The sequence below is a fragment of the Crocodylus siamensis genome, chromosome 1 (genome assembly GCF_052110815.1).
Source record: "Crocodylus siamensis isolate JL-2025a chromosome 1, ASM5211081v1, whole genome shotgun sequence".
In the NCBI taxonomy this organism is placed as follows: Eukaryota; Metazoa; Chordata; order Crocodylia; family Crocodylidae; genus Crocodylus; species Crocodylus siamensis.
In genome coordinates this window covers 255,626,146-255,645,974 of record NC_143395.1, presented here as the reverse complement: position 1 = coordinate 255,645,974, position 19,829 = coordinate 255,626,146, and the positions used below count along the sequence as shown (strand labels likewise).

General features: G+C 42.2%; 1 protein-coding gene and 1 long non-coding RNA gene across 4 annotated transcripts in view; both read left to right on the top strand.

Moving 5' to 3' along the window:
• The first annotated feature begins 396 nt into the window (after nt 1-396).
• On the top strand, nt 397-4,892 carry LOC149874378 (uncharacterized). The gene is made up of 4 exons (XR_016439931.1): nt 397-466; nt 1,232-1,316; nt 3,942-4,091; nt 4,393-4,892. It is a non-coding gene; the product is annotated as an uncharacterized LOC149874378 (long non-coding RNA).
• Nucleotides 4,893-5,332: 440 nt separating this feature from the next.
• ERG (ETS transcription factor ERG) overlaps nt 5,333-19,829 on the top strand; it is a 240,033-nt gene continuing 225,536 nt past the window's right edge. For 2 of the 3 annotated variants that reach the window (XM_090060806.1, XM_090060775.1), the window contains exon 1: nt 5,333-5,684. The gene's annotated coding sequence lies outside the window, so the exon portion shown is untranslated. The remainder of the gene's footprint in view (nt 5,685-19,829) is intronic. The other variant, XM_090060785.1, reaches the window with a different exon arrangement.

Here is a 19,829-nt window from a genome sequence, read left to right as displayed (position 1 = left end):
CTATTAATGTCAATGGGAATTGTAGATGTCTATATCTTTAAAGATAAGGTCCCAGGTGACTGGAACATATATATTCTTCCATCAGCACTGAAAGTTACATATACGTGGAACAATTAAAATCAATTTGGTAAAAAAATGTCAACAGCTGTGCCACTATCCAGTCCTATCATTCTGAAAGAATATTAGAAAATCTGTTTAATAACAATTTATATTTCAAAATGAGAAATTTCAGTATTGCTTGTCAGTTTTAAAGTTTTTGTGAAAAAAATAAAGGGTGAAAAGTATGTGAATATTTTCCCACTGCCTTAATGGGAAAGCAGAAGAAGCCTTAATGCCAAGAATTAATGCTCCTATTAACTAAATGAAAATTTCTATTTCTTTGAGTAGGAACAGGATCAAGTAACTGGTTTCCGGAGAGAAAGTACTGATATTCAGCAGGGTTTCTACAGCATTTTAAGGAGCAGAGGTTAGTCCATTAACAACTGCCTGACAATGTGAACTCCACTAGATGAAGAGTAGAATTATTGTCACCCAGTTAAAGAGGAGGGAAGCTGGAACAATAATAAACCCATCAGCCATCTTTAGCCTGATAGGTTCCAGACTATATTCCTTTTACACCATTGAAGAGGCCAGTGTGGGCAACTCCATGCGGTTGCATAAGGATGGAAGTCCATTCTGTTGAAATGAAATTAGCTTCACTGCCCACAGATAGCAGGCTAGCCACATAAAATGTTAATGAGCTATAATTGCTTGGATTTTTTTATTCTTTCAGGACTTTGCTAAGTGCAAAATACAAGGGATGTCATACAATATAAAATATAATGACAAGCAGTTTGGAACATGTGAATAAAAATTTCATCTCCACCTTGCCCTTTTTTTTAAATAATTCAACCAGTCTTCATATTAGGGTAGTAACTGCAGAAGTGGCCATTTCCATTTACGTAATTAGGGAAAGACTCGGTGACATTTCTGAGTATGATATATAAGTTGTGGATGCCTATACTTTTGAAAATCAGGTCCCAAGTGACTGGACCACATATTCTTCCATCAACACTGGAAGTGACATGTACAAGGAACAATTAAAATCAATTGGGCTTAAAAGAAATTGACAGCTGTGCCAGTATTGCATCCTTTCCTCCTGAAAGAATCCTAGAAGATCTCTTTAATTACAGTTTATTTTTCAAAATTAGAAATTTCAATATTGTTTCTCCTTATGAAATCCTTGTGACAGAATGAAGACATCCTCATGACAGGATGAAGAAATCCTTGTGACAGAATGAAGCCCTTGATGAAGGCTACGCACAGGCAGATCCCAGGTTGCTGCTGCTGTTGCACAAATGGAGGTTCCCCAATCCTTTTTGTATAAGGAGAGCTCAGTGATAGCTGTACAATGTGTTTAATAGCCTCTGATTCTGGGCATTTGGCAACCTGATGCGAATTATACCCTGTGCCACATTACAGAGGAAACCATTATTGGACCTGCTGTGCACACAAAAGAACTAACCCAAGTCCAACTATGGTGCAGGAGTTTTAGACCCAGTAAAGCAAAATGGGCCACAACATTGCTTAGCTGTCCCTGGAACCCACCTATTCTTCATAAGAAAACATAATTCCCCTCTTTGCCTTCTGCTACTCTACAGAATGAATCCTTGTAGCTTTGCATTGCACAGATTTGCAGCCACTGATATGCAGGGACTGGTAGATCTTCAGCTACCTTAATGTATTGCTCTCCTTTTTGTTTCAATGGGAGATTCATTTTGGGTCCTCTTCCTGCTAGATTTATGTGCTCCAAAGATTTAAGTATATTAGTGTGGGTAATCTCACTCCATTACTTCCTATAAAACAGAATCTGTGACTTCCTCCCTGGTGTGCATTTACCCTAGTGAAATAGGCTACTATTTTCATATTTAACTCATAAAAACCAGCTCAAGACGTGTCTGCCCAAAGAACAGAACACGTAGGACGACTAAGCAAGAACTTTTATTACTCCTAACAGCCTCAGTGTTACATGAAATAGCAAGCACTAGCTATTGTTTTGAGTTGCAGCCCTCACATCTTCACTCAGGCTCCCTTTCAGCTTTGAAAGAAGCCAAAAAAAAAAAGTCAGAAATTTACAAGGCTTTTTAAAAACCTAGATGAGGCAATTAAATCTGCAGACTGGAGGATGTGAACCTTGAAAGGCCCTTTACAGAATATCAAAAGAAAGAGAGGATTATATTTAGCAGGTGTGACAGCCCACTCAGGACATTTCATTGAGAAAGGGGCCTGACATTATCCAGGAACCAATACTTAAATTAATATAAACCATCTTTGGGCCAAGGTGCTTTCTTTTCTTTTCTTTTCTTTTCTTTTCTTTTGCATTAGGACATCATAAGGTTTTCTGGCTCCTTCAGAAGTGAAGGGTCCCAGAATCACGGGGCATGTAAAAAAGAGAAGACATTAAAAAAGGGAGCTGAAGAGAGGCAGGATGGGGCTGACAAACCCTCTGCCTGCTGCAAGCACGGGTCTGCTCAGCGTTCTCCCTCTCCTGTCTCATTCAGAGATCCGCATCAGGATGCGCAAAAAGCCTATTTCTTCACATGAAGCCGAGGGGAGAAGTTAGGCACGGGGCTTTGTGTCTACCGCAGGGCAGGCCGGACCTCCCCCACCGGCTCCAGAGGGACCTGCAGCCTCTGAGCCCTTTGCAGCCCGCGCCCGCTCCAGCGGCGGAGTCTCCCGTTCCCCAGTGGCAGGGGCGAGCATCCCTCCTTTCCTCCTGAGTCCCCTGTTCAGTGCAAGGGACCAGAAATCCTGACTGGTCCCTTTCTGTCCTCAATTCCCAGCCCTGCTCATCTCAAGCAGGAAACTGGACGGGTGGTACTGGGAGGAGGTATCCAAGTTAACTATTCGTATTGTAGAGCTATAAAGCTACATAACCCATCCTCGCCATAGCACATACAGTGCTGGGGAGAGAGACAGGGCAAATTACATTGCGCTGATATTATTATTATTATTGTCATCATCATTATCATCATTTCTATTATCACCATCATTATTATTGTTATGATCATTATCCATATTATCATTATTATAATACTTTTTGTTATCGTTATCATTATCACTATTCTTACCATCATTATCATTATTATTGTAATTATTATCATCATTGTTATCGTTATCATTAGCATCACTACTATCAGCGTTATCATTATTACTATCATTGCTATTATCATTATCATTATCACTATCAATATTATCATTATTATAATTTTTATCATTATTATCATCATTATCACTATTGTCATCATCTTTTCATCGTTATTACTATCATTGCTATTATCATTATCAATATTATTATCATAATCATGTTGTTATTATTATCATTATCACTATTATCATCAGTGTCATCACTATCATTATTATCATCATTATCATTATCATCATCGTTATCATCATTATTACTATCATTTTTATTATTATCAGTATTATTATCATTATTATAAACGTGTTATCATTATTAGCACCATTGCCATCACTATCATCATTATTATTATCATCATTATCATTCTCACTGTTATCATCAGTGTCATCACTGTCATCATTATCATTGTTATTATCATCATCATCATTACTATCCTTTTTATTAGTAGTATTATTATCATTATTATAAACATGTTATCATTATCATTATTAGCACCATTGCCATCACTATCATCGTTATTACTTTAATCTTTATCATCATTGTTATCATTATTATCATTATCATCACCATTATCATTATCACTATCATTGTTATGATCATTATCAATATTATCATAATTATAATCCTTTTTGTTATTACCATTGTCACTATTATCATCATTTCTATTATCATTATAATTGGCATCATTTTTATTAGTCATCATGATCATTATTATCATTAATATGAATATTGATGTTATTGCTGTTGTTATTATTATTAGCCATTAATTAGGCCCAGTCAGGTCTTCAGTCTTCTGCAATGAAAGGAACCCCGGAGGCACACGATGCGATCGATGGACACGAATTGATGGCAGTGAATCAACACTGGGCAACTGTGTCGTGCCCTCTCTACCAGCTGTTGCTTCAGACCTGTAGGTCCTTCTCCTTGCTTCTTTTTTTTCCCCCAGTCATTCAAAAATCTGTGGGGTGTGTGTGTGTGGTATATGCCCGATCTCACCCATCTGCTTCCTTTCAGTGGGAGGGACACTGGTGGGAAGCCCGCATTCACGCCTTGCCATGTGCCCTCTGGCCGCTCTGGAGTTAAGGCTCCTCGGAGCCTATCCCCAATCCCAGCCTGGGCAGTGTCTCAAATGAGTCCTAGACCCACTTGGGGTTTTTTATTTTTTTTATTTTTTATTATTATTATTATTATTATTTTTCCCTTCCAAACAGGAAATGGAGTCCCGAAGGCTTTTTAACCGGGGAAAGAAGCGAGGAGGGCTTTTTTAACTGAGCCCTGAGCCTGACCCAGACTTGGGGGTCTGTGTGTGTGTGTGTGTGTGTGTGCGTGCGTGTGTGTCCCCCTCCCCCCCCCCATTATTTTGGCAGACTTTTCGGAATGTCTGGGCGCTCAGGGCTCTGCTTCACGGACCAGATTTCTGAAGCAAGAAAAAGAGAAAGTTATAGACTCAACCACAGAAATGTAAACATGTCTGCAGCTAAAATAACTCCGCGCTCATTGAAAACACTCCTCGCTCACAATCAGACTTCTGTGCGCTCGGCGCAATAAAACGGCATGTTAATAGCCACCAATTAATCCATTATGTAGCCCTGCTTGACAAAACGGAGGCGCTTTTTCATCGTCATCATCATCATCATTGTTATTATCCTCATTATTTAATTAAAGGAATACGCCTTGGCGTTTGTTTTGTCCCCGTCGCGTCCCCCCCTTTTCTGCTTCCCCCTCTCTTCCTCGTGCGCTGGCTCCCGGCACCTGGCACGGGGCGGCGGGACAGCAAGCCCGGCGGGGCGGGCAGGACGGGCCCCGCGGTAAGCCGCGTCTTACAGCCCCGGGGAGGGGGCGAGGAGCCTTCAAAGCACTGGTGCGATGCACAGCACTTCCCAATGCCCCCCCCTCTCCCCCCGCATTGGCTGCCTGCTTTCAAGAGGAACAAGAAGTTGCAAGAAGAAGGTCCTTTCACTTCCTCAGCTCTGGATGTGTCCCCCCCCACCCCTTCCCTTGCCAGGCGCAGCCTCAGCCCCTACTTTGAATCCCAGATCTTTTTCTTCCAAGAGTCGGGGGGGGGGTGACCCAACCCCCCCGGTTCTCTTCCAAGCTTTCGGGTGCAGGGGACGTGCCTTGCCCTGGAGGCGGGGCAGTGCGCGGGGACGTGCTGCCTCACGAGGCTCTACATGAGGGGGGGCGCTTCTCCTCAGGTCAAGTTCAAGTCCCCCCCCCGGAGGGCGTCCTCCCCCGGCCCAGCCTCCCTGCGGGTGGGAGGGAGCCCGGGCGGGCAGCGAGGGAAGAGCCTCGGGCTTGGCGGCTGCCCTCGTCCCGGATTGGCGAGAAAGAAAGAGCCTCATTGAGCCCGGGGCCAGGGCTATGGGCTGAGCCCGCTCCGCCCGGGGTGAGTCAGTGTGCGGCTGCAGCCCGGCGCTGCCCCCCTCCCCTCGCACACAGGCGCGGGCGCCGGCGGCCGCCACTGCCTGCTCCCCCTGCCCTGGACTCGGCCCGGCCCGGCTCGGTAAGTGCCTCCCTCTCGCGGGGAGCAGCCCGCAGCTGGGAGCAGCTGGGACCTGGCTGGGGAGCGGGGCAGGGAGCTGCCGGGACGGGGGCAGGGGGCTGCAACAGGCTGCCCGTGCGGGTGGGGGAGCCTTCATCCTTAGGAGGGCTCGAAGACCCCGCTAGACAAAGCCTGGGCTGGGCTGGGCTGGTCCGGTCCCGCTTTGAGGCCCATCTACTTTCCTAGATGTGAGGGCTGGAAGGGAGCTGGCAAGGTCATGGGGTCCGCCCCCCCCCAAGGGGCAGGGGTCAAATGATCCCAGCAAGATAGGCAAGTAAGGCATCCAAGTGCTTCTTAAGGGCATCTAGAGTAGGTGCCTTGCACCGCCGGGGGGGCGCTACCTTCGGGGGGAGTTTATTCCAGGCCCAGGGGACTGGGACAGTAAAGAAGTGTTTTCTTATGACCAGCCTAAAACGGTCCTCCTCAAGAGTTTGTGACTGTTGGACCTAGTCTTCCCATGGGGTGCTCTGGTGAACAGGCGTTCCCAGTGCACACCCCTTATATACTTGCAGGCTTTGGACTAGATGACCTCCTGTGGTCCCTTCCTGCCCTCCTTTTTGAGGATATTGGGATCCCATGAAGTTTCTTGGCTGTGGAGCACAGCCTTGCTTTCCAAACATTGTATGGCAGGAGCTGTTAAGTTTCCTTTAAGGCACGTGCATGGTTTGAAGCGGGGTTCACAGCCTTGCTGTCCACAGCATCACTGCAAGGTGAAGCTAGTGCAGAGGATTCCCCCCCATTTCCTGTGACCAGGCAGGTCATCCTGATATCCCTCCTCCCGCTTATGAATTTAATATGTGGCAGTAGAATGGGACGATTATTTTGCCTGACTTGGACTAAAATGCTGCAACCCCCTCCCCCCCAAACAGCAGAAGCTGTTAAGTGTCCTTTAAAGCATGTGCAAGGTTGGGGGGAGTTGCACAGCATCACCCTAAAATGTGTCCTCCAAGGGATGATATATAGCACTGCCAAGGGAGAAGAGACTCTTTGGACCTCCTTGGTACTTTGCTCAGCCACTCTCTGGAGCCCTCCTGCCTCAAGCAACTTGGTGTCTTGAATGTATCCATTTCTAAAGCGCTCCTTATTTTTGTTTGATCCCACAAAAGGGTAGGGGAGAAAAGCATGTCTTAGGATTCTGTGGAAATAGGTCTGGTTACTGGCCACTGGCTGTAAAGTTTGGGGATATTTTCCAGGTCTAACTTCATAGCTAGCTAGAGTTTTTCTGCTTTGCATGTATACCTGGTTTCAAGGTAATTGCAGACTTAATTCATTAGTTGTGCCATACCCGGAAGGTGTAGCGGGGGGGGCTGTGTGTCACATTCACTGTCCCCAGTGTGACCTTGTTCATCCTTCTGCTGTTTTAATACCCTTTATTGCTTGCCCATGATTTTTCCATTCTGCTCCCTCCCTCCCCCCATTTCGTATTAGCAGCTCCAGGTTTTTTTTCCTCGGTTTCTTTTTCTCCTCCCTGTACAATCCATCATTATATTCACTGATGCCGACAGTACCTTTTTAAAAATCACATAGCTCTTGAGCATGCACAAACTAAAGGGACATAGAGAGCTATTCCCTGCACATCTCTCCTCCACCCCTGCGCTGAAGTTATCTATCTAAGGAGATTCAGAATGGGTTGTGGCACATGGTAGAGTAAGTGCACTGATACAGAAACTCTACTCAAATGATCAGATGGCCTCCCAGTAGAATTTTGAGCGTGAGCAATCATATTTACAAAAGCTAAAATTGTTGGTTACAACTAGAATAAACTTCCATTCATCCCTGTGCTTACTCTGACCTCCACTGTACATGTGAATTCTTAATTTTTAGTCAAAAGTCTAATTTTGTTTTAAATGTCATTCTGCATATTTAACAAAAGCTTTTGTGCTGGAGTAATAATTTATAAATCGCATTCTGCTCATGTAACTTTCCCCACTAGGGAAAGTCAGATAGTTAAGTGTATGGACTGCACATGGAGAACTGTCACATTCCTTAGTTTTAACCCTTTATTGACCCCCATCCTTTCATTTAAGAAATAAGACAGACCGTGTCTGGTTAGATCAAGAAAGCAAAAATATAATCAGGATATATCTATTAGATATAATTCCAACCTTACCTATTTAAAGTAATACATTATAATTGATCAGGAGAGGGAAGAAACTTTGCATGGAGTGTCTAACACCGTTCTCATTTAAAAAAATAGGAAATGGAAATCAAGCCAATCTATTATTAATATTATGTGGCACAAGTATATTTTTGATGAACAATGTTTTATCCATTTCTGAAAGGAAGTTTTTGAAAAAAGTAGAGATTGTAGATCAAAATGATAACTCCAGTCCTTATTTCTGCCTCATAGGCAAATATGCTAACAATAGCTAGCTTACTACAACTCCGGGAAAAACTTTATAGGGAAAAATTCCTCAGCTCGGAAAACATTTCAAAGCTTAGAGCTTTGAATAGCATCCATCCCCACCTTCCTCAATATATCCTCAAGGGTTAAACAAATCTTATAGTACTGGATAGAGTTACATGTTACAAGAATTTTATAAATGATCTGTCAGTTTAGGTTCTAGAAGTGATTAGTGTTTTTTCCTGCTAAACTATTGTTCGAATTTTGTTATACTTAGTGTAGTCTTTTAGCTATAAATATACAGTTTGATTACATTGTTATAGATGCATCCTTCTCCTAACAGTTTGTAGTGCCGTCTACTTTTATTTTTTCAGCTACTTTTATTTTTTTACCGCCACCTTTATTTTTTCAGCTCTCTGAAATACTTTTAACAAGTTTTGCTTTGAATTCTTTGCCAGACTCTCCAGTAATCCAAGACATTAATTCCATTGAGGGGTTTCAGGGATATAAAGCATGAGAGTAAAATTCAGAATGTCACAAACTTCACAAAGGAAGAAATTTGTTGTTGCAAAGTTGTTCATTTGTATGTTCTTACAGCGTATTTTTTCTCTCTGAAATCTGTATTTTAAAAAGCATATTAATATTGAAAATATTCTTTGTTGGATCTGTACCATGACCTGTGTAATGTGCTGATGTGACTTTGGTACTTGCTGTCATTTTGGAAGCTTATTTTGGGCATACACATATAACTGTGTAAAGAAATACAAGATAACAACTTGTAAAGCAATTAGTTTGAGCAGCATCACATGAGCTAAACACCTTACCATCGATAAGGCAAATCCCTTCCGTTTTGCTTCACCCAAACTGCTAACACTCCACTCTCTAAATATAAGCCTAACTGGATTAGTTTCCTCTCTACAGAGTAGTTCATTATGATGCACTTTCGATGGTATCCACGTACACAGCAAAGCACTGTTTCTTCTCTTTCCTGATTGTGCCTACTCAGTAAGGGACAAAGCGTTTGAAAATCTGTTACAGTGGTGATGGCATCCAGAGGTTCCAAACATCTTTTCTTTTCTTTCTTTCCATCTGCAGTTATTAAAAAATGGAAGACTTAATACAAAGTATTAGCAGAATTACTTAAAAGCACTGAGACTGAAACAGGCCCCTTTCACTAAAAAGATCATTTACAAATGTTTTAATTATTGTCATTTCAGGGTTTTTTGAAGTTGGCATGTTTTTCTGGGAGGGATAGATAGAGGGTCAAACAGTAGTCCCTTAGGCCGGGTACAGACATTACACTTTTACTGATATAAGTGATCAGAAACTGGTCTGTAACCTTAACAGAACAGAAGTTTGGCACATATCGACTGGTTTAAAAATGGTGGAACCTGGTCTAAGACTTGGCCCTCCCTCTGTCCCTCATCCCTTAGCCCCTGCACCGAAGGGCAAATGTGTGTTCTGTTTGCTGCCAATCTAAACTATATCGCTAACAGAAAACTGCCTTAGCTCGATTCTGCCCTGGCCTTTTTGAATGCCTGTACCTAGCCTTAATCATGGAATCCTATGGAAGTCCAAGGGACTACCTTGAGAAGAAACCTACCTGTAGAGAATGTGCGCAGAGAAGGCCTCTGGCTTGATCTAGTTTCCACTGAGGTCAACAATGCAGGACCTAATTCTGTGCGTCTAATAATTCACACTGCATTTTTCTAGCACTTATTTTTTTTAGCCTGTATTTTGTATGTGAAACTTTCCCTACTGTTTAATTTTAAATGGTCTTGCTCAGAATTTTTTTTTAGTAAGACAGTTTCAGCTTCCAGTAGACTAATGTTTATCTACGGCTTGGAAGAAATATCTTATCTCCGCACTCTGGTTTTCATTATAGTCCCAAACTGGTCACTTTCACAACATATAGAGTGCTTTTGTTCCCAGCGTGCTCCTGGTCCTACACTTTATAGTCAGGTAAAACTTGCAGTGATGTCAAACTTCATTGAAAATTTTGTCTAAATAGACAATTCATGTTTGTATCCTGTGAGTTCACATTTGATTTGGCATGCTACAAGGCTGCATAGTAGGAGGGCAAAATTTAATATGCTTACTTGCTAGGATAGTAAGACTAGTGTAGGTAGAAAGCCAGCAGTCTAAAATTACTTTGCTAAATTTAAATGTCAGTAAAAAGTAGGTAACAGAAAAAAATTAAAGGGTATATCTAAATATGGAGCTGCGGACATAATCTGTTATATTTAAACTGCATTTTAACCTATTCTATTTATGTATAGTATATGTATAATCTGGAGAGCTTGATTGAGTATAAGAAACAGTTATTTAACAATGAAAACATAGGGGTATATTCTTCTCCAGATGCAATATGTGCATGGATAGTACTGATTCACATATAGGTATATTTTATTTGTGATGACACACAAGTCAGAATTTTTTCATGTTGACTGAGAACTAAAATGATATTTGATCTAGAATAAACACAAGTGGATTTACAAAAGGTCTTATTCCCACGCTTATATTTGTGACAAAACTGTCATTAACTTGAATGGAAATATTTGCCTGCATAGAGCATGGGGTTGTGCCCTAACAATCCCTTTATCAAAGTTGCAGTGTTACAACATGCTCTGTGCCAATGCTTTTTTAATTAAAAAAATTCTGAAGGGGAAAAAGATTGTTCTTGCATGCTGCTTGCATCAGACAAAATCCCTTCTTGGAACAACTTTCTTCCAGTAGGAGAAACTTACTCCAGAATAAAACACACTTTTTTTTTGAGAAGATAATTAATATTTATATGATGCGTTATCAAATAGAAGGCAATAAGCATATGTTCTCATTTTATCTGGAGATGCAAAGTACACTGCTGCAGAACAGTTTAAAAATAAAACCCTGATTTTACAGTCAGTTTTATATGAGAAGTCCCATGGAACTCTGTTGGACTATTCACTTGTGTGAGGGTACTTTTGTGCAAGTGGTTGTAGAACTGGGCCTTATTTTTTGCATTAAGGAGGCCAAGGTAGAAGATCTAATTTATCATGTGTCCATCAGCTGGAATTTAGATATTTGTTAAAGTATTCTGTAAGTAGCAGTCCTTCCAGTACTTTTTGCCATGTTTCTATTTATACTTCTAATATATAGTAACCACTAAATTATTCACGTTCTGAGATTATGTCATAGCGTTTAAATAAATTAATTTTTTACCTTTCTTAAAAGGTCAAGTTTTAGAAATAATCATTATCACTGAGTCACATTGCACTTGGGACCTTCTTCAGAATCTACCCCTTAGTCCAAAACTTTCAATTATAGGTGCTTACAGTTGTTCACATCTGTAAGTAGGGATTGAAATAAGGGATCTGCTGTTTCAGAGTGATGACCACACAGCATTCCCAAGAATCAGATCACGTTAATATATGCCTAATTGTGGATTTAACCTGCTGACTTGGGAGTTCGGGGGTTTCCACAATGGCATGAAGATGATATCTTTTTCCTTGACAGGCAGAAATAGGAGAGGCTGTTCAGATGAACTTTTTAAAGACTTTAGGAGTGACCTCCTTTGAGAGCACTGGGGCAAGAATTTGTAGGTGGAACGACAGAGTGGCAGGGCATATCCAGTAGGTCAGAGAATAATACCTGTCTCCTAGCCCACAACCTAATTTACAAGAAGTGGATGCAACAGGACGCAATCACAGGAGAGCAAAGAAGCTGGGCTGTGATAGCGGTTGCAACTATGTGCAGATGCTATAGTAGGTTAGAAGTATATTTCTATTCCATGCTTGCCCTACTGTATATCCCCCGCACAAGAATTTTTTACTCCTAGCTTTGCACTGAACTCCATGAATTAGCCATAACTGTTTGGAGTTCTAAGGCTTTGCACAATTATCTATTGCTAATTATATTATAATAATGTTATGATACTGCTGAGGTCAGGGCCCCATTTTCCTATTCACTGAACTTACACAGAATACAATTTAATAGGTAATTTTCTATCTTCTAAATGATGAATCTTAGAGATTAACTTCAGCTAATCACAGCATTTTCCTGGCTTTACTATTTTACTGTACGTTGGCAATTTTATGATCGTTTGCTCCTTAAAAGTAGATAGGTGCAGTATCCTAAAAGTTTTTCAAATCAAAACAGATCTTATAACTGTGCATTTTCTTAAATCTACAAGTTTCAGTGCATTCCATGAATAAATGTGGTTATTTTAATGAAATTAAATGGGTGCAAGAGAATTGTAAGTTTAATGACAAATATACCAGATTTTTTTAATAAACTATATTCTATATAAAAGTGAGAATACATATGAACTACAGGTATCCCTTGATTTATGCGGGTTCTTTATATGCGAATTCACTCTTATTTAGACCCATAATTCATTATATGGAAAGTAAATTCGCTCTTATGTGATCAGCATAGATGCCCACCCCCCCGCCCAAGCAGGTAAGTCTGTGGGGGGGAGGGGAAAGGGCCATGGCCCCATTCACCCCAGCCCTGGCTGCAGTGGCCCTGGGAGTGGCTGGCGCCAGCTGCCTGCAGCCACTGGGCTGCACCGTGTTTTGCCTCTCCCCCTGTGCCTGGGCTCCACTTGTCCCCACTCACCTCTGCTCCTAGGCTGTGCTATGCCCTGGTGCAGGCAGCCGGCATCGGCCATTCCCAGGGCTACTGCAGCAGGAGTTGGGGTGAGTGAGGACAGGCAGAACCCCAGGGGGTTTAGAGCACAATGCAGCCCAGCAGTTACAGGCAGCTGGTGTCGTCCCATCCTGGGGCTGTTGCAGTAGGGACTGGGGTGAGTGCCGCCACCCAGGGCTCTGTTTGCCCACGCTCACCCTAGCCTGTGCTGAAGTGGCCTTGGGACCATGGGCATGGCGCAGCCCAGGAGCAGATGTGAGTAGGGACTGAAGGAGCCCAGGGGTGGGAGGACAGGTGGAGCACGGTGCAGCCAAGCAGCTCTAGGCAGCTGGTGCCGGCTGCTACTGGGGCCACTGCAGCCAGGGTTGGGGTGAGTGCCGTACCCCGCTCTGCCCAGGGCTGTGCTTGTCCACACTCACCCCAGCGCATGGTGGAGTGGCTCCGGGAGCAGCTGACACCAGCTGCCTGCACCAGGGCACAGTGCAACCCATGTACTGTATAAATCTAGAGAAACCTGTATGCCTGTCATCAAACTCCTGTTAGACAACCAAAATACAGCACCATTGCTTTTCCTTTTTTAATTTTTACATACCTTATTAGAAAATTGGATTTATAAGGAAAGAAATTACTGGATATGTAGAAGCAAAGTCTTTTAATTTACATTCAGGTTTTTAAGGGAGCTTTGTCAATTTTGAACAGCAGACATAAACTTTGTGATTTAGAATTCTGTTTATGAAATAGACTATTCTGTGAAATTCACAAATTATTCATTGAGGATTTATGGTATTACTTTAAAAATGATTTACAAGATTCTTATAGGAATATGTATGATAAAATTAAGCCATGATTTCTCAAAAAGACTTTTCACTGTAACGTTTTTTTCTGTGATTGTGGTTGGTAGTTCAAAACTTCATAAAGTTGTTAGAACAAATTTGTTCTACTGACATGAGAAGAAAATTTTGAAATATATAGTGGATTTTTTTTTAAACAGTAGTCTAATTCTGCCTCAGTTTACTTCCCATGTATACTTAGAACGTCTTTTACGTTTTTCCCTGGATGAAAACAGGGAATTTTTTAAAATGTCATTGAAGAGATTTCTGGTATTTTTAAGTTTTATAACAAACAACCCCCGGTGTACTCTGCATCTCTTGCAAACAAGACAAGCTAAATCATTTGCCACCCATGCATATGTCAGTGTCCTGAAATTACAAGAAACAAATCTAACTAGAGATAATTAGGGCCCCACTTCAACAAAGCCATTTGCTGTGTGATAGAAATAAGTGGTTGTCCAAGTCAGATCCTAAGATCTTGGTTCTTCCATCTTTACTCAGGCAACTTCATGTTGACTCAATAGGAGTATTGCTGGAATGCGAATGTTAGAATTGTTTCCTTAAGGACTGACCCAAATCCACTGAAGTCAATGGAAAAATCCCCAGTTGATGGAAGTAGGTTCTGGATTGAGGCCTAGGATGCCAGTGGCTGCTTCAGGTAGATTTCACAAAAAGCATGTTATGATAAAAAGATCAACTGAAAGTTTTAAATCTAAATTATTTAGTGATGTCATATTGTTCATTTAATGTTTTCCTTTTAAGGTTGACAGCGTTTTTATTAATGTGTAGAGATCGTGTTAATACAGATAACTTTCAAGCCATTTTGTTTTGGGTGACCATCACTGCTTAGAAATATATACACACTATCAAAGCAGCAATAATGGTTAATCTGAGCAGATGATAAGCCCACAAACTGTTTCTCTACAGTGCTTTCACTAAGAATAGAAAAAGAAACAGGCATTTTATGCTTTCTGCTGCAATATCTATTTGAACTTCAGTAGAAAAATATGACATTTGAAAATATTAACCAAAATGATTTTTTCAGTGTTAAAACAATATTAAAACTAAACAAACTGGTGTATACTGCACTTCTTCTAGTAAGATTATTTTCTGTTTTTAAGGGAAACAACATGCCTTAAAAATATGAATTTGAGTTTTAAAAATGTTCAGATGTTGTTGACGTTATACACAGCAAGTGAATTTCACCCACGTTGTAAAATACCCAAGTATGGTGTATGAACCACTTTAATTTCTCTGCGATAATTTGGAGAGCTTGACTGAGTATAAGAAACAGTTATATAACAATGAAAACGTAGGGGTATATTCTTCTCTAGTGCTGGACTCTGCTGTGGGTTCATAGATTTCATAGACATTAGGGCTGGAAGGGACCTCGGGAGATCATCGAGTCCAGCCCCCTGCCCAAAGGGCAGGAAGTCAGCTGGGGTCATAGGATCCCAGCAAGATAAGCATCCAATTTACTCTTGAAGGTGTTCAATGTAGGCGCTTGAACCACCTCCGCTGGCAGACTGTTCCAGACCTTGGGGGCTCGGACAGTAAAGAAATTCTTCCTTATGTCCAGCCTGAAACGGTCTTGCAGGAGTTTGTGACCGTTCGACCTTGTCATCCCTTGGGGTGCTCTGGTGAACAGACGTTCCCCCAGATCCTGGTGGTCACCCCTGATAAACTTATATGTCTCCAATTTCACTATTACAGGACAAAGGCAGACAGGACAGTGTCCCCTTAGGGCTTTTTGAAGCTAATCAACAGGTCAGCTGGTAATGTCCCTTCCTTCCTTACTTAGAAAAAGATATTTAAGAAGAGCTTGAACTAATGATAGAGGCTTTTGTTTTGTTGATGGCTAATAAACTCTGTGTTATCAGCCCCCTGCTGGCTCCCTCCCCTGTCAGGTTTGCTGCAGACAGTATGAAGAAGCAGGGGAAGGGATATTGAAAAGCTCAGTATCATCAACAGATGTGTGCACCCTGCTTTTGCCTCAGAGTGCTAGTCTGAGGCTGGGGTCTGACAACACTCCTGCCCCTTGAGCAGCAAGCAGGGAAAAGCCTGGGACTGTGCAGGCAGGATATGGGTTTAAACTTCTCCCTAATCAGAGCGTCCTGCCAGGGCCTGGCCATACACCCCATCAGCTCAGGACTGTGGAAGGGAAGGGAGAGCTGCTCTACCACTCCCTGGCTTCTAGCCTAAGCCATTGTAGGCATGTGCCTGCATTTCCTCAGTCCAGAAGGAATGTCTGTGCACCTGCAAACCAGTTCAACCTAGGCAGGTTAGACTAACCTGCAAAGATTGAATCAATACAGGCTCAGGCTTTTTGAATGTCTGTCCCTAGCCCAAGTGCTAAGCCACCCCATTAGATGCAGCTTATCTCTGATATTAGAATTCTACATTCAAAAGCCACTCTATAGGGCTACAAATAGACAGTGCATTTGTCTTGAGATAAACCATTTTATCTGAGCAGTCATTCAGATGTCCATTGTCCTGGGATAAAATAAGATAAGTGCATCTGAAAAAAAAGTAGTAGTGCATTCAGTTGCTTGCTAAACCCTGATTTGAAGGGTGATGTGTACACACCCGTCCTGGGATATTTCTGTTTCAGGACAAGCACAGACACAACTTGTCCGGGGACAAAGGCAATGTCTGTTCTTAGCCTCTGAGCAATCATGTTTGCTGCATGTTAGTGACTTCTGTGACAGTTTACAGACAACAAAGAAGCAGGTTTAGCTAATTGAAAACTCTTCAAGCCTAACCTGGTATTAAGAGGCTAAACAGTGTTCCTTTTGGCTCATACAACATCACTAGTCATAAAGATTCTGCAGCTACAACTTAGCCAGAAAGCCTCTTGACATCATGTGACCCAGGATAGAATTAATTTAATTCTCTCATTGCTGGGTTGGTTCTGCAGGACTAAAGAGGAGTGAAAAGTAGTACAAATCTATTTCAGTCACTAAAGCAAGCAGACGTGACTCAGAACCCAGGGAACAGAGGTATTGAGTAAAAAGGTGTCATTTTTACATAGTGATTTCTCTGACCATATTGCCCTTTAAACTCTTACTAAAATAGCATACATGTTCTGGCACTTCTCTTGGAAACCTGAAATGTGAGTAAGAGAGAGGGTGTTTTGCTGTATTTCAACATGTACTTCAAACTAGACAAATTCATTGTGATGGAGAAACACTGAAAAACAGTTGAACTCATTGCAAAGGGGAATTTTGTTGGATAAATCTGAGGTGCGGGAGAGGACAGTGTGACTCCTATTTCCGTTAGGTCTTTGTCCCAGGTCAATGATGAGATGAATTCTTGATGATTGTCAGCTTCTATAGTAAATTTGAATCCCCTAGTTTCCCTTGGAAAGACTAATGTAATTGTAAATCCTAAATTAGGCTGAAGTGTAGCAAGGCTCCTTTGATCATTCACTAGATGCTACTCTTAGATTGTGCAAAGTGAGTGGTCTAAGCTAAAAATGAATCTGAAACCACATTGACGTAAGCCATATGTGTTTATGATCTTTGAGGAAACAAATCATCACTGGCAACCAAAACCCTGAAGTGGTAATGTTGATATTCAAGTGAGATTAAAATATTCACTGCTTCTGTGCACCTATGGTATAATCCGACTCCCACTGGAGTTAATTAAGCACACTATTTTACACCAGCTCAGAATTTGACCCAGCAAACTACCAGAAGAAGCTGAATATTTATCGTTTTCCATGTAATAAGTGACCAGGTAAAAGAAGCAAATTCCATTTCCTGCTACAACCACATTAGTACATTTCTGAGCTCTAGTCTTGAGTTTAAAGAGGCAAATTGGAAGCCTACTGGCCCATGAACAACTCAGTCCCACTATAAACCTGTGGGGGACTTGTAATTGAGAATATTTTCTATTGGGCCAATAATCCTATCAAAAAGCAAGAAATTTATTTAAGGATTCACTCCATAATCAACATTTTCAGTTGGTTTTAAATTTAAAAAAGTACAGCAAAGTCCCTATGTTCCTCTATTTAGAAGTAACCCAGGGAAGAGTTCAGAAATGAATGGTTCACACTGGGCACATCTACACAAGGTGCTTTACTGTGCATTAGACTACTTTGCAGTAAAGCATCACTGGCTACACGTGCATGGGACTTACTGCGCAGTAAATCAAGCTAATGCATGGTTTGCTAGTACAGGTGCTAGATTAACCACGCATTCACTACTGTGCAATTGCTCCCAGTCAGTGTAGTCAGCTGGAGGCCACAGGAGGTGTTGGGAGAAGTGGGGGGAGGAGCAGGGGGGACACTATCCAGGGCTCTGGTGTGGAGTTTGGGATCACAGCCTGGCTTAGTGGTGCTGGCTTGGGGCGATGTCCCATGGCCAAGCAGCAGCAGTGGTCTGAGCTCTCCCCTCACTTTGCTTGCTAAGAGGACAGGGGAGTTCTCTGTCCCTGGTCCCAGCTCTGCTCAGGTCCTGGCTTCCCCCAGGCATGGGCAGGGACTGGGAGCTGACAGGCATGCGCTGCATAGGCAGGAGCAGGGCTGAAGGGGATAGGAAAGCTCTCTGTCCTTGGTCTAGCAATGCGGGGACAGAGAGCTCCTCCATCATGGTGCTGCTGAGCTCCAGACTCCTGGGAGGAGTTCCACCATCCCCTCAGCAACCAAAGTGAGGGGACAGCTGAGGGCACTGCTGCAGCTTGGCCACAGGGCATCACCCAAAATCAATGCTGCTGAAGCAGGTTGCAATCCAAAGCTTCACCTGGCTGGGAGCTGTCCCCTGCTCCAGAACAACTCCTCCCCCAAGAGCCCAGGCCTGACTCCTGTTCCCCCTTCTAGCCTAGGACTGGCACCAGGGGAGTCTGGAGCTCTCCCTGGCTGCTGCAGGGGGTAGAGCAGAGCAGAAGCAGCTGTGGACTCAATTGCTCCCACTGGGAGCAAATTTTCTCCCAATGTGGGTGCACATGTAGATGTGTTCCCAGGCACACTTTACTGCACCTTATTTTAATGTTCAGTAACCTTAAGGCATGTTAACTGCACGTGTAGATGCACCCGGACTATGGATGAAATCCTGACCCTATTGAAGTGAGGGCAGTTTTCCTACTGACTTCAAGGGGAAGGGGTTGACTCTGTTTCCTCTCAGTGATTCTCCTGGTAGTAGTGGTTATCTCAGGCCTACAAACTTATTGATCACCCCAAAGATCTGCACAATTTAGGGTCTAAGACCCTATTTTCTTTTTTGCTCAAGCAAGTTATGTCTTGCCTACAGAAGGAAATTCCTTTGTACAAACTTGAGAGTTTCCTATTTCTTCCCTCAGAGCTAGAAGTACAGCACCATATACATAAAAGCCCTGTGTCTCCTGTTGCTCAGTCAATCCAATTCCAGGCCCTTTGGGTCAGTATAGCTTTGCTGTCAGGGTCTTTTAACTTCCCTTTCCCTAATCTTTGGTAGTAGAGCCAAGTAGTACTTCAACTGTAGGATCTTCCTAGTTTTGCTCTGTTGAAATTCTGAAAGGCGTTTGGGAAATGAAAAAATTAATAGCCGGAGTGTAAGACAATTACATCATTCTTTACACCAGCTTCCCTTCTCCTCTTTGGGTGGGATGAGTGATTTTTAAAGGGGAAGGAAAAAAGCAACAGAAACCCCATGTGCTTTGGCAAAAGTTTCTACCGCAGTCCTTGCTAATTAACACCTGAGTGGATAGTCTTATAGGAGAGACTATAAAGAATGAATGACCACAAAGTTAAAATGTCCTTCTCAGCCTGCTTTTGGACTGTTCAGAATAGAGTTTAGGAAAGTTGGTGGAATAATAAAAGGGATTGCAGCTGCTGTCCTTTGGAGGGAGGACTTAATTGTCCAGTGCTTTCTATATATTTCCTTTTGTCAGCACTCAATTCATTTTAAAAAAAGAGAATTCCACACACAAAACTTGAAGCACTGCAAAATAAAATATACATTCATGTGTCTGAATCTTTCATCTTTCTATAGACTGCATTTGTGACTATAGATTTCAAATAAAAGCAGAAAGGATGTCCCTAGTTTTGAATGACTCAGCAGATGGTGTTCCACAGCAGGGTTATCCCTCAAGTTTCACAAGTCCTGACCAACCATTTAATGAGTCATTTTTCCTCTCACAGCCTATAATAAATCTCACATTTAATATTTGCTAAACCTTTTATTGTCTAAAGAATTGTCTGTATTTTGTATTGAATTAGGTGGCCTTGTTCTGCACATTATTCAACAAGCAAAACTTATGCATTGGTCATAAATCCATTTGGTCTGAAGAGGTTGCTGAACAGTTATCTTAGTACAGTCTGTCTTC